The sequence below is a fragment of the Penaeus monodon genome, chromosome 6 (genome assembly GCF_015228065.2).
Source record: "Penaeus monodon isolate SGIC_2016 chromosome 6, NSTDA_Pmon_1, whole genome shotgun sequence".
Classification (NCBI taxonomy): domain Eukaryota; kingdom Metazoa; phylum Arthropoda; class Malacostraca; order Decapoda; family Penaeidae; genus Penaeus; species Penaeus monodon.
The window spans coordinates 22,059,731-22,074,623 of record NC_051391.1 but is presented as its reverse complement, the minus strand read 5'-3'; the positions used below and the strand labels follow the sequence as shown (position 1 = coordinate 22,074,623).

Genomic DNA, 14,893 nt, shown 5'->3' with positions numbered 1-14,893 from the left:
AGGCCCAATAGAGGAACATTGCATATCATGGTGTTTAGTTAATTCATGTTCCCCTTAAAGTATTCTGTAATATGTTGGCTTCTGATGAACGCATCAGGACGGGACCTTGAAAAGTTTCCCGTGCCGCGGAATCGAACCCGGGCCCCTCGCGGGTGAGAGCCGCGTTATATCCTAGCCACTAGACCACACGGAGTTCAATTATGAGTTATACCTTTTGATTCTTTTTCATCATGTATGTGCTACAGCAATCTTACATTTTCAATACTAGGTTTGGTGCAACTTTCTCACTATTATATTAAGTATCTCAATTCACAAAAAAAAAAACCATAATAGCTAGAAGAGCGTGTGAGATACAAGTAAATCGAATGTCAGGTTTGCTACCTTTCGTCCCTCGCAGATAGATAACTTTCCACCATTTATGTATGATCCTGTTTCCAGACGTAAATTATTAGCTTCAGGAATAAATGGATACATACTTCACGCCAGGGTCACCTCCAATTCGCCCAGCAGCAGTATGGGAAGAATAATCTGGATCACGGAGGAAAACGTAATTGAATGTAGAGAATGTGGAGAATGACTGGAGCACGGAGGAAACGTAATTCTGTATGTAGAGAATGTGGAGAATGACCTGGATCACGGAGGAAACGTAATCTGTAGTAGAATGTGGAGAATGTGGAGAATGCCCTGGATTCACGGAGGGAAACGCAATCGGTATGTAGAGAATGTGGGAGAATGGACCTGAAATCACGGATAGGAAATAATGTGGACTGGTGTAAGACCTTTTGTTCCATCATTAGGGAAGCTCCATCGCCAGAGGAGGGGGGGAGATAATAACAGGTGTGTAAATATTGTACTAATCTTTTTCACCTCTAACCTGTTAATGTGTCATATCTGGAAAAGATCATAGTATACATAGATTTCCGTATGTTGTCCTTATTTTTCATACCTTAATCTCATTCTTATTCCCCAGATATGATAGATATGATATGTCTGGGGAAAGATGAAAAGAAGTTCACGGCAGGAAATAGAACATGCAAAAGGAAATGGGAAAATTAACGGGGTGAAACTTGAACTTGTAATAAGCATGTTGCCTCTATCCCGGAAAAAAAATTGTTAGGGTTTATAGAAAAAACGGGATTTAGACGAGGTTTCATAAATGGAATTGTTCTGTTTGTATTGAGTTCCCAATATTTGCCTCCCTTTCTAATGTTACTGATTTTCCATACAAGTATAAAGGCAAAACTGATAATCTATCAAAGCTAATCAGTTCATACAAGGCAAGAAACCGTATTACAGTATCAAACACATTATTATTTTGTCAATGAACGGGGCCTCAAAAAATTGAAGTATAAAGCTAATAAAGTCTTAAGCTGCCAATACTACGATAATAATAGTCAAACGGAAAATCACGGACGGCATAGAAAACGGTCTTCTCTAATTCCGTAACACGCCACATGCCAATAATGAAACCTTGGTATATTTTTTTTTCCCCCCCCCCCAAAAAAAAAAAAAAACGGGGGGGGGTACATTCTCTTGTTGGCTGTTTCACCGTCAAAGTGTGGGTGAGAATTCATCAGTATATATTCAAATAAGTCGTTGAGATTTCAATAACATAAAGCTCCAATAGGGAAAAATGAGAATTCCAGGGTTCCCAGACAGGCGATGTTGGGTGAGTATACCAAGTTGGTGTAATATATTAATAATAAAAAAAACTTTCACTGTTACGTCTCAAGTTGCAATGACAGAAAAAAGGAACCAAGAATCTTGCTCTGAAAACGCTGGATATGATTGGAAATGTATAACTAAATAACACTCATCTGTAACTAAGCGTACCTATAAGAAAATACGAGAAAAAAAAAAAAAAAGAAACAAACAATAAAAGCTGTCTTAGGGGAGAGGTGAACCTTAAGTTATAATCAGTTTTAGGACTGCTTCTTGTGCTTAGTAATTATCATGACTCATATTCAAATGACACATGGATTCAAACTAAAATCTGAAGTCAAACATACATATATATCCTAGGTTTTTTATCATCAAAGGTTGCCATATTACTTATTATTTGTTTTAAGTTGAACTTAATACTACAGATCAGCTTGCAATGATTATTATCATGAAACTTTCTAATGTTGTTTGGAAACAAGGTCTAAAATATTGGAAAAGCACTTTAAATACTGGCAAATGTTTCGCCTGCTCAAAAACTTGTAGATCCGAATCTCGGGTATCAACGTGACTCCAAAAATCACAAAATATGATGTAAATTACGCATTACAGAATTAAATTGCTTTGCTCCTCCTACCAAATTTGTTTGTTGCAGAAGTCGGTGTTTTTGACGGGAGAAATACAGATCATTACCACACCACGGTGACTTTCTCGCTCGCATCTTGTTACAAGTTATACCTGAAAAGTCATGCAATTTGATCATAATGACTTAATTTATGTTCCAGATTTCGGAGAAAGGAGGGGGGAAAAACGTGGTATACCTGTGCTCTCCACGATATAGACTCGTTTTTCCCTTCTGAAACAGCCACCACGCCGGCCGTTCCTTCAACTGATCAACTGGCCAAGGCCCTGTCAAGGCAAAACAGCCCTTACCAACCTTCTTGGAGAAAGCAGATGTTTCGAGCAGGGTTTTAGCAAAACCGTTAAACTGTACGGAAATGCTAGAAATAGCTTACTGCATTAGAGATTACGTGGCGAGGGCTTCCGGCCTAGTATGGAAATGTTTGTCATGAAGTTTGATGGTTTGTGTCCATCGATATTAAAATAATAAATAAATAAAATAAATGCTTTCAAAGGAATGTTTCTTGAGCACATGGCATCTTTGCGAGATTAAAGAGACGATCCTTTATGTTCATAAGACAAAAAGAAGCGCTTGAGTTATTAAAACCAATATATATGCCCTATAAAATATTCATTTATATGACAATATAAAATATAATGTACATATAACAAATATATAAATATATATAACAATATTATGTAACATATATAAGTAGATGTGAATATATATATATACTTATATTATATTATATATATATATATATATAATATATATATTACTATATATTATATAATTATATATATATATATACATACAACATACATATATATATACAACATAATAATAATTACATACATACGCGCACATGTTTATAACTTCCAATTTTCACATTTTATTTAGAGTTACATTCCTCTCGTAGAATCTATTTGCTATATCTTTATGAGTGCAACAGTTTTTGACACACATAATTGTGTCAATTTAACCCATCGAACACGGAAAATATTGTAAAAAATGTGTTTTTTTTTTTTTCTTCTATGCATTTTTCAAAATAGGTATTTTGTGTATACCATGTCAAATTACTCGCCATATGTAAACAGTTGCAAAATAAATTCGTTTATGAAGGCCCATTTCTGAAAATACACACAACACACACACACACACACCACACACACACACACACCCACACACCACACCACACACACACACACACAACACACCACACACAATAGAATATGCAAATGTTTATCTAAATGTAAGTAGAAAGGTTAATCAAAGCTGATTTATCCGACTTGCTTGTATCCCACATACTCTCCTTGAGAAAATGTTTGTGACTGAGGAGCACATATTGTAATGATTGAGGAAGTTGCTCGAAAATCTACTTTTTTTTTGTACACATAGATGACAAAAGGTGATCAAGAGCTTCATTGGCTATATCTCCCGTGTGGTCTAGTGGCTAGGATACGCGGCTCTCACCCGCGAGGCCCGGGTTCGATTCCCGGCACGGGAATATTTTCCGACGCGTAGAGCAACTGCCAGCAACTTTGCAATGGTACATACCTATGCATTAGGAGTAAACGACCCTAGCGCAGCATTAGGTAATGTAGTGTATTATTATTTGGCAACATCAACTTACAATACAGACCTTTTAGTACATGAGTTAATTGATAATACTAACCGAGCCGAAACGGGCGAGTTGGCAAAGAAACGGGCAGCAAAAAAGGAGTGTTATTACAACGCTAGCTACTCGTCGCGGTTCTTTTACATAAATTTTTTAGAGATCCTTTTTGTATATTTTCACTTGTACTGTTAACTGTTTAATTGTATTCATATGTTGGCATAATAATTACCTCATTATAGGCACTCTGGTTAATCATTATAACTCCTAGTTATACTTCCACTGCTTTTTATCCATAAGTCTTACTTAATTATTCATGGACTTATTCATCCATTTCATTTATATTTCTGAGGTTGAATGCCTGTTCTTTTGCCATTTAAGAATCGAGGTCGTCGGGCGTGTCCCTCAGGACTGGCGACCCAAAACATCAAGGTGGGAGGAGCTGCTGTGCGGGGGTGCCACCGCTGCCGCACCCGTTCGATTGCGATGATCGTGAGCCTTGACTTCGGATTAGGATTCTGTAAACTTATTTTACTAACCATGCCGACGTCTGTACCTCAGTTAAAATCAAAATCTTCTACTTGCCTTACAGTGCTGTATAAATTCATACACTCATGTAGCAAGTAATCACTGTATGCTAAACTCAAATCAACGGTTCTACATCGTGTCTTCATCGTATTCTTGTTATCCTGAGGTATAGTGGTAATTCCGGTCCTCAGGTCAAGGAGGAGGAAAGCAAGGGAGTCTGCCACACAGTAATAAGTTAAGGCAAAATTACGTCTGAAAGAGAGAGAATTAGAGTATTCCGGTTGCAAATCTCAGGAAAAATACAAGGCGAGGGACCGCGACTCCTAAGAGGAAACTTCAAAAAGCAAACCGAAGAACGAAATAAATAAATAAACAAATCTGAAATCTGAAAAAAAAAAACTTAGACCACCGAACTTATAATGAAAAACATTTATAGCCTAAGTAAATATAACAGGAAAAAATAAAGAAAATGACTACCTATAACCAGAGTACATACCTACATAGAAATATAAAAATATCGCAGTACAAAATGTAGTTCCACGGGCTATTCGGGAACAGTTTGTCGTGCGGGCGGAGATGTAAGTCTCGCTTATGAACACCACGTTGATCAGATATATCCCTGTGAGTCTGTTGCAGTACAATAGACTTGCATTGTTCGGTGAAGGGAGATTATACTCCCTACGTCCACCAAACACTGTCGTGTATGTAGGATGAACCATATTGCCGGCCGAAATCAGCATCGTCTCGGCTTATTAGGTAAAGGTACCAGCTGAATACAAATGAATATTGGTCCACAATGACCAAGATAGCGATTCCCACTAGAAGAGTTCTGTAAATTCACTGTGTAATTTAACAGTGCAGAATTGGGCATACCGTAAATTTCCGATTGAATATAAGCAGGGTTCAAAAAAATTATGTTCCCGACATGCTCTCACGTGATGTTGAACTTGTTTCTCTTTCTTTCACCATATGCAATATGCATGAGGTAGTTAATGGAACCTTCTTGCATTCATTTCATTTTTAACGGAGTCCCACCAGCGTCCACCATTGCAATAGGAATGGATTTGAAAATGTGAAGTCCTGTATAGAATTAGGCAGCTTCGTGTAGAAACAGCTCGTGGTACCTTGGACTCCTCTCGCCAATGCTGCAAAAAAAGTGCACATATACCCCCCGTTGCGTTACATTACGGTACCTACCATTCTTTAACGTGATCTTGTCTACTGGGGAGATCTAGTGCAAGGCTAGTGGAATTACACCTTTAGTAGAATGGTATGCTTGGTAGTTGTTGCCACGCGTTTTCTCAGCTTGTACTTTTTACCTAATGGTGGAACAGACAAGTCAAAGTTTTCTCATTGTAATTTATTACTTGCGTCCATACAGCTTCTTCAGACTGATTGAGGGTCGAATTTAATACAGACTTTTTCGTTAAGTGTTAGCGAGTACCTGCATATTACAACAGCCACGGGCAAATTGTCTTGTAGAAAAGACAAACCGTGTATAAAGGGGCTGCCATTGCAACATTAGTGGGAAAAGCCAGACTCTAAACTGGAATCGTAAACACAACAGGTCCGTTTGCAATAAACCACAGAACTATCAGAGACCAGCCCTGTAATGTGATAGGGCAAACTATGTCGTTTTTCCGGTTGTGGTTTTTTGAGGGAAGTTGCGGAGGCTTTGTTACAAGAGAAAGCAGCACAAGAAGTATCTGCAAGGTCTGGTAGGATGTACTGGGATACCCTTGTTACAGGCTGAACCCGGTCCACGGATCGTTACTAAGGGCCCCGTGTTCCATTGTTTTCAGAACTCAAAAACTGCCACGCGGACCAGCTGCGACCATTTAGGCTTGTGGAGGAGCGACTTTTCCAGTCTTATCACCCGTACCATGATCTATCAACGGGCCCGTGGTACCTGACGACGTGGATGCGACGATGTTGCTTCACGGCGTTACGTCCATTCCATACAGAGCATCGTGGTAGACGTAGTGGGTACAGATTAATACTCATTCACCGAAAAAAAAAATCGTATGTATTGCGTATATAAGAAACCCACGGGATACGCGGTCATGAGCGAGATTATCGACGTCCGCACCAACATCTGCCCGATTGCCCATTGATCCTACCAAGGCATCGCGGGGACACCCCTTGGGTATGATATTTTCTTGTTACTTTTTTTTTTTTTTGTGTCTTTTTTTTTTTAATGGAATATGTTTTAATTTTTTAAACTTTCCCCGTTATATTAATTGTTTGTAAGGTATAAGTAGCTTTATTGTAACATACTTTTAGTTTCTCTGTTTTAACGGGTATATCAAAGTCTTTTAGTTCATATAAGGTACACATTTAAGTATAGTTTTAAAATTTTGATTTCCTTGCTTAAGGTTGTTACTTGTAGGTCGCTTTAATTTTTAAGTTGTCTATTTAAAAGTTCTCTCGAGTTTGTTGTAGTTGTAGATGTATGTCAGTTTTTCTATCACTAGGCTTGTGTAATTCTAAATTGTCTCTTTTTCGCTTTTTCTTTTTAAGCTCCATTAGGTTGGTCCCCCCCCGCTTGTCCCTCGCCTTGTATTAATCCGTGCACTGCCTGCTGTCCCATTGTAAAGGTTCGATATACCAATCCTCTTGTTTTTTTCCAGGGAGTGCTTTTGTAGGCAGCTCCTCGGATCCCCATGATCAGAGTCCCCCAGCAACAAGCCAGCAGCTCAACCAGTCAGAGGTCGGCACAACGCCCAGTGATCGGGGATTGGCATAAGGAGGCTTCCGACTGGCCCCCCGCCATCTTTCGGCGACTCTCGCTCGGGCGTGTCAGCCGCTCGATGGGCGAGGGAGAGTTGTACGTGGACGTGAAAGGGCCCATAATTAGTACGAGAATTAAGACAAGGCGAAACCATTCCCTTAAGGACCAGCGAGGTCTCCGCTTACAGGCCCCAGCTCGGACCACCCGCGGGGCCGGTGCTTGGCAGCCATCTTAGTGCTTCCCTCTGCATCCCTGGAACTTTGCATTTTCGTTCTTTTTACTTTAATATTTTGAAAGTTAGTACGGGGACTCAATTTGTTTATTCTTTACTCAGTAACTGAAATATCTACACTTTTGAATATCAATGTAGTTCATTTAAAACATTTTGCAGAAAGGACAAAGGAAATAAAAAGTATATTGTTCCCGCCAATCTACTCATTTGGTTCGTTTTTGGTTTCTCTTGGTTGAATAATAGCGGATCGCCCCAAAGCGCCGGGCCTCGCTGACGTCTCCTTAGTGTTGAAAAGTTCTACGGGCCGAAGAGTATATTTCATTGTCTATTAGAGCCCAGATAGGATGTGATATCTGTGTGTAAAATTTTGGTAATATACAGATTACGGACCTAGTTTTTCTTGGGTGTTTTGTTTTCGTGTTATCTCGCGTTCGTTTTATTCAGGTTATTTAGTTTGATTTACAAAAGGGAAAAGAAGTAAAGGCATTTTTAAACAGAAACGTACAAGTTGAGGAATAATCATACTTTTAAATTAAGTGTAGTGAATTACCTATGGCATCAGGCGGGTCACCGCAAGTTCGGGCCGCCTGTTCCCCTGACGTCCGGAATCTGTATAGGGGAACTTTACGGAGAGAGGAGAGAGGTTTTTATCGGGTGACAGACCATTTGGATTTTTAGACTGGCGGACTGGTGCTTTCGTGCTGTGGCGGGTTGCCTCTGTTGTTTACAAAGTAAGTGATGGTGTGTTATCTGTGAATTGGTCATCGTTCGAAAGATTTGCGCGTAATAAATGTATATGATGGATGCTTCTTTTTACATGTTGCCTTTTGTAGTCAGCCATTGATGTCATTTATTGTTCTGTTTATTGTGGGACTACGGGACATCACTTTCAAACCACCCGAGAGTCATCCTCACAAATACGGCCAAACCCACATGTGCATTTACATGTAGTTGGAGAACACGCTACCAAACAAAATCTCTAACTCTTACTGAGTTATTTATCCATACATTAAGAACTATGCAAATAGCGAAAGTGGCAACTCAATGAAAATTTAAAGGGTTTGTACGGAAATGTACAAGATGATTTTAACATGGAAAAAGGGTTTCAGATTTCGTAGGATATGCTATAATACTCACGGCTTTGCAACCAACCACATAACACCCGCCTGACCGAAGTCATACTCTGCAAGACCCACGTAGGAATGTTGCAAAATAGAGGTATATTGCATTACCTGATATAAGTCATTTTACCCCAAAAAGTATTCTGTAATTTGTTGCTTCTGATGACGTAAATAGACGAGTGTGAAAACTTCCCGTGCCGGGGAATCGAAACCCGGGCCTCGAGGGTGAGAGCGGGCGTATCCTGCCACAGACCACAACGGGAGTTACCTTTAGAATACCTTTGATTATTTTTCGTCATTTATATGTACACCAATCTTAATTTTCATCACACATTTTGTGGACTTCCTTCCAATCATTTATATTGTGTGCTAATCATTACAAGATCATGTTGAGTCTATGACATGATATTGTGGATAGTAGTCAGGGAATATCAATCTTTGATACCTTTTTGTCCTTTGCATATAAACCTTCCCCACATTTATATCTATCCCGGTTTCAGACGCAATATTATGGCTTCAGGATAAATTAATATCACTCACCACCAAGGTCGCCTCCAATGCGCCCAGCGAATTGGATTTGGGGGAAACGTAATCTGGACTGATGTAAGACCTTCACACACGCGAAGCTCCATCGCTAGAGGAGAGATAACACAAGGTGTGTAAATATTAATCTTCTTCGCCTCTATCTTGTTAATGTATGATATATGGGGAAAAAAACAATGTCTATATAGATTATTTCCGTATGTGTTCTTATATTTCGTATTCTCATAACCTCTCATTCTACATTCCAGATATGATAGACCAAATACCTGCGAAAAATGCAAGAATTGGTCAGTGACTTGCAATATGTGGGGATGGATTTCCTGCGAACTCGCCAAAAATTGAGCGAAGATTCAGTCGGATAAATATATAAAGCGTCTTTATATTCTCTATTATTGCCACTGCGACTTTTACGTTCAGCGGGAAGTCAGTAATGGAGGATAACGTAGAATATTTTCTGTAATGACAAATGTTTGGTTCGGCGAAAAGAAGTGGTCACTTCATTAATTCGACCAATCAGCTGCTACTAGATAATCCACCATCATATATTTTGTATTTGTGAAACAAAAAAAAGGGACACAAAATTCTATTTGTTTTTATTGATATTGTTTCCTATAGTTAAACTTTACCTTATTTTTTTCACCAATTCATGTTAATCTGTATTAATCTTACATTGTTTGATTTTTATTGTAGGTACCTTAGTTGCGGATGAAAATCTTTTCCTGTAACTTTTTCAAAATAATATTTTTTTCAAACCGGTACTTTTGAGAACCAAGAGACACAACATTACTTTGCCAGTATCGCGAGTGACTATGATGATTTTCTTTTTCTTTTTTTTAAAGACGCGCGTGCCTATTCAAGGCAAGGTTAATAGGAGAGAGCATGTGCCAGTTTGATATCACTAATGTGATACGTGTTTATTTTTTATTCAATTATTATTTGGATACTGAGGAGTTTGTTTTATTTTTCCAAAAGTGAAGCTGATTCACTGATTTTACTGTGGAATATAAAAAGGGTGGTTTATGTTTTTACCTTATGATAATGATTCGTTACCACTATCTTGTCAATTCTTAGTTGATGGTTTTCTCAATTACTAATGGTCATTACATAGGATGTATACTTATGGTTACCATTTCATGTAAAGCACACCCAAAAATGCTCTCCACCCTTAAATTGTAGTCAAGTAATGAAATTACTCATAAACGACAAACCTTGATAAATTAACGTGGAATATAATTAGTTAACCGTAAAGTACCATGACCGCAACGGTAGATTTTTTTCAGTTGTATTATTTGCAGGGTCCTTCCGCCACCTGCAATTCCTGGAAAACCTGAAATTCCAGGATTGTTTATTTACCAGGTGGGGAAAATCTTAAAAAGGAATCAGAAAAAAAAAACCTGGAAAAGTCATGATGCTTAATGTTAGGGTTTTAAGCTCCTGAGACCTAGAACCTTTTCATCTCAGGTGAACAAATAAACAACAAACAAACATGTTTAGGTTTCTCGAGGTTCACTGAGAGACAGGTTGTTTGCAACACTCTTGATTACAAATGAAAAAATGGTATTGTTTTGATTATTAAATGACAAGTGTGTATTCATAAAGATACCTTTTGTGAACAAATATTTTGCATAATTCATGCAAAAAATTAATATCACCTTATAGTTTTGATATTTTGATATTTGTATTCAGGTCAGTTATGATGAACCATGAAAACGTCATTTCAGTACTCTTTGCATATGTTAAGGGTTGAGGACTTTCAGATGTTACCCAGGATCTAGTATATATTGTATATAGTATTTTCAGAACTGCCAAATGTAAAGTACAGGAAAGTAATTATTTTGGCTCTGTCTCTATATTCACTGATTACTCTAGTTCTATCATCATTTCAAATAGTTAGTGTTTGAAGACAATACTGATGAGAGTTTTTTATTGCAAAGTATTACTTGAAAGTAGAAATAAATTTTATGAGATGTTCTCAAAGCTGTATCAACCAGTGTCAACCTTAGATTGATAACTCTTAAAAAGTGTTTTTTTATACGTATATACTTGAGAATAATTTCTGGACCTGGAAAAGTCCTTGAATTTCAGATTCAACTAAGGGGGGACCCTTATTGGTATATCCAAGAAACATAGGGCCTGTAAAATAATAATATTTACTGTCATTTGATATTCCAAAGAATTTTACCATTAAAACAGTACTCACTCCAACTACAGTGCCAATTTTTTTTTATATTGCTGAGGGGTTGAAACGATGTGTAGATATACCTCCCCCTATTTGTACATTGTTAGGGCCGATTACAGTAAGTCTTTGCAGAAGCAGCAGTGAGATGTGTATGCAGGAATAGGAATTAGGCCACATATGTGACGGCACTCAGGAAGCTAGCCTTCGGAAACATCCAGTGAACTCAAACTATAGGGAGTAAAAAAAAAGGAAAAAAAAAAAAGAATATTTAAAACTTCATGAAGTAAATACTAAAAATATCAAAAAGAGAAAAACAATATTACTACCGTAAATCTTTCTTCGGATCACAAAGAATCAGTATTTCTCTTTCACTTTCACATCCGAACTTCTCAGTTTCTCTTCTTCTTCTTCTTCTGACGAGTTTAATTAAAATCCGTTACAGTGACAATTGCTCACTCCTATCAGGGGTTCAGATGTATTACCATTGTTACCACAGCTCGAGATTTCCCACAGGTGACATATATGGTGATATGAGTCGTGCAGTATTTCTCAACGTAACCTTCAACAATTTGTTCCAGGGTGATTGAGATTGGGAGAATTTCCTGCTTCACTCCATTCTTTTTGAAAAGATATATACAACTCTATATAAGTGAATAAATGGGTTCGGACCTCTCACGAGGAGCTGTACTTAATTACTCGTGTTCAAAAATTTTGTTATAGTTCTGTGATGTGTGTAAGCTTAATTTATGTAGTTTAAAAAAATGCTGATAGTGTAATGGTCAAGAATTTTGTCAGGAAGGTTAAACGGATTTGAACTTTGAAATTTGAAAAGAAACTACAGTTCTTATACTTGGAGTCAAGGTTCTTGTGAATTAAAGAAAAATAAAGAAACGACTTGGTGGACTAGTTAAGGCTTTGCGTTGTATTGATTCTTCAAGACAATAGAGTTTTTGTACTTGTTTATAAGTAATCAGGTGTTAAAAGACAGTATCTAGGAGGATCATTTGTGTCAGGGAAATGCTATAAATCTCTATTGTACGAGACTGAGATCGCTAAAATTAAATTATTTTCAGTCATCCCAATAACGCTACAGGACCGAATGTCATTTCTGCTTTTTACTCCATTTTGGAATTATCAAAAAATATTTTCTAAATGAGCGGGTTTATAGGCAAAAGCATTTTAACACAATGCCTTGGTTATGTCCGTTAGACTGGGTATTTTTTCCGGGATCTAAAATTACTTTGTTTATACTGACCATTAATAAAATATAATATATGAAACTGGCATTTGATAAATCTATGTCAGGGTAATGATGGTCTGTGGATGTTGCGTTTTTGATTAAATAAATGAAGGAAAATATGCAAGATAAATATATAGATAAATGTATACGAATTCCCATGGGAAAAAAAATGTAAAGTATCAGTAATGGAAATGGATTTTTTAAAATCCTAACCAGATGAAGAAATGCCAACCATTATTGTTTAGTGCACAAGAGCCCCGATGGACTTGGTTCATGAGTCAAAAAAAATGGAATCACGATTACAATCCTTGAGGAAGTTTTAATGAAATAATCTCCAGTGTGGTCTAGTGGCTAGGATACGCGGCCTCACCCCCCCCCCGTGCGAGGGCCCGGGTTCGATTCCGGCACGGGAAGCCATGTTCTGGATGCCAAACCTACCGTAGGAATTCACGCTGCATTCCCACTTTGACCGAACAGAAAACAAGGAACCCATGTGCTAAATCCCAGGAGGAGTAACTTGTAGCATTTGCTAAAAAGCAAAATTAATAGTAACATAAGATGTTGTGTGTGTGTGTGTGTGTGTGTGTGTGTGTGTGTGTGTGTGCATATACAAATATATACATAAATAAAAGTATATATACATATAGATATAAATAAATAAATAGATAAATAAAAAAATATATATATACATATATCTATACATATATATATATATATATATATATATATCATATATATATATATATATTATATATATATATATATATATATACAGGACTTTATAGATTAACATTTATTTATAGATGTAAATGCATATAGTTCACCCAAGATTAATATGCAGATTAAGATATAAGCTAAAACGTAGGCTACGGTCTGTTTTAGCCAAGTTTCAACACTTCTGGGAATTCAGAGCAAAGATACTTAGTGCTACAGAACCTTCACGTTAACACCATTTATTTGTCTTATATATAACCGTTGACATGAAACAACGATCTGAATGGTACAAAGGACTGAGTGCAGGGTGCACTACTGCATTAAAAATTGATGGAGGGTTTATGAATGGTTGGCACTGCGTAAAAACTGAGCTTACATGAATACTCATAGCCACGGGATTTTTGTGAAATCAAGGCGACTCCCAGAGTGTTTTCTGTGACCTGAACATGCACACACCAAAGGTTACGGGAAAGTTACGGTAAATGACGGAACCAAACGATTATCGCGCAAACGAAAGGATTGCAATAATCTATCAACATGTGGTAATATAGGTGAAGTCCGGCTTAAGGTTGCCTCGAATCGCACTGTATATTACAAGTGACTGTTTAATATTGAAAAAACTGTTTTTTTACCGGATTTGTCAGTTCAGTTTTTAAAACATTACGACCAACTTCTCAACCATCATTATCTGAATACATGAAACATCTGACAAGTGAACACGATGACAAGGATTTCTTGCAATCGAAAAGGAGTGTACTCGTCTGCAGGAAGTAAATATGCAATGATAGCGTCACTGTATGGCACATATACTTTAATGATCCAATCATCAGTAGCAGATCATGATGGGATGGCCCCTGTTAGCGTTAATTAAAAGCGCCCACACAACAGGGCATTACACGATATACAGAAATCTCTCAATTAGTGTTAATCGGTTATGCTAAGGATTGGCAATTCAAATGTGTCTGAAAAAAATGCACATACGGATCCTTCCTACTTTTTAAAGTATATGAGTTTTTTTCTGTAGCGTGAGAGCCGGATCACCGACTTACTAATGTCAAGTCCGCCCAAGAGTGTTCGCAAAAAACCGCCTCATGAATGCTGAATATCGCACACTGGAATTCGCCTCTCCACAGACCCTAAATTTAGTTGGCCATCATTATTATAGCTATTCATTAATTTTCTTTCGATCTGCTTTATTAGAATGGCTTGATATTTATATGATGCGACAACCAAAATCAAATAAATGACATATCATACTAGTTTTTGGATTCCGATGTGAAAAGCAGGGAAATAATCCAACGCAGATTGACTGCCAGTAATTCATGTAAATTTTCGATTATATGCCATTTATCACCGTCTCTATGCGTACCCAAATAATTCGACAAAAGAGAGTGAAATATTTTTTATTGCCCAATGTAAAAATTTTAGAGTAATGTATTTCATTTTAAATTTTAGAGAAAATATTAGTTAAATGATCACAAGCTGCACGATTTATAAATAATTATAGCTTTAACTATCTTTGCACGTGCAATAAAGAAATAATTGTTATACGCATACTTTTATCAAAGTTATTGAGGGAAGCACACTCACAGACACCCCCCCCCCCCCCCCCGTATATTTTAGATTCCCCATTCCTAAGACATGTCGTAAAGTGGCCGGGATACCGAAAACTACCCGTCCGTTATAAGGCCGAGATTCGTTTGTAACCG

At 37.4% G+C, this 14,893-nt stretch overlaps 1 non-coding gene across 1 annotated transcript; it reads left to right on the top strand.

The window, feature by feature from the left end:
- The first annotated feature begins 3,716 nt into the window (after positions 1–3,716).
- Trnae-cuc lies at positions 3,717–3,788 on the top strand. The gene has a single exon. It is a non-coding gene; the product is annotated as a tRNA-Glu (tRNA).
- The last annotated feature ends 11,105 nt before the right edge of the window (positions 3,789–14,893 follow it).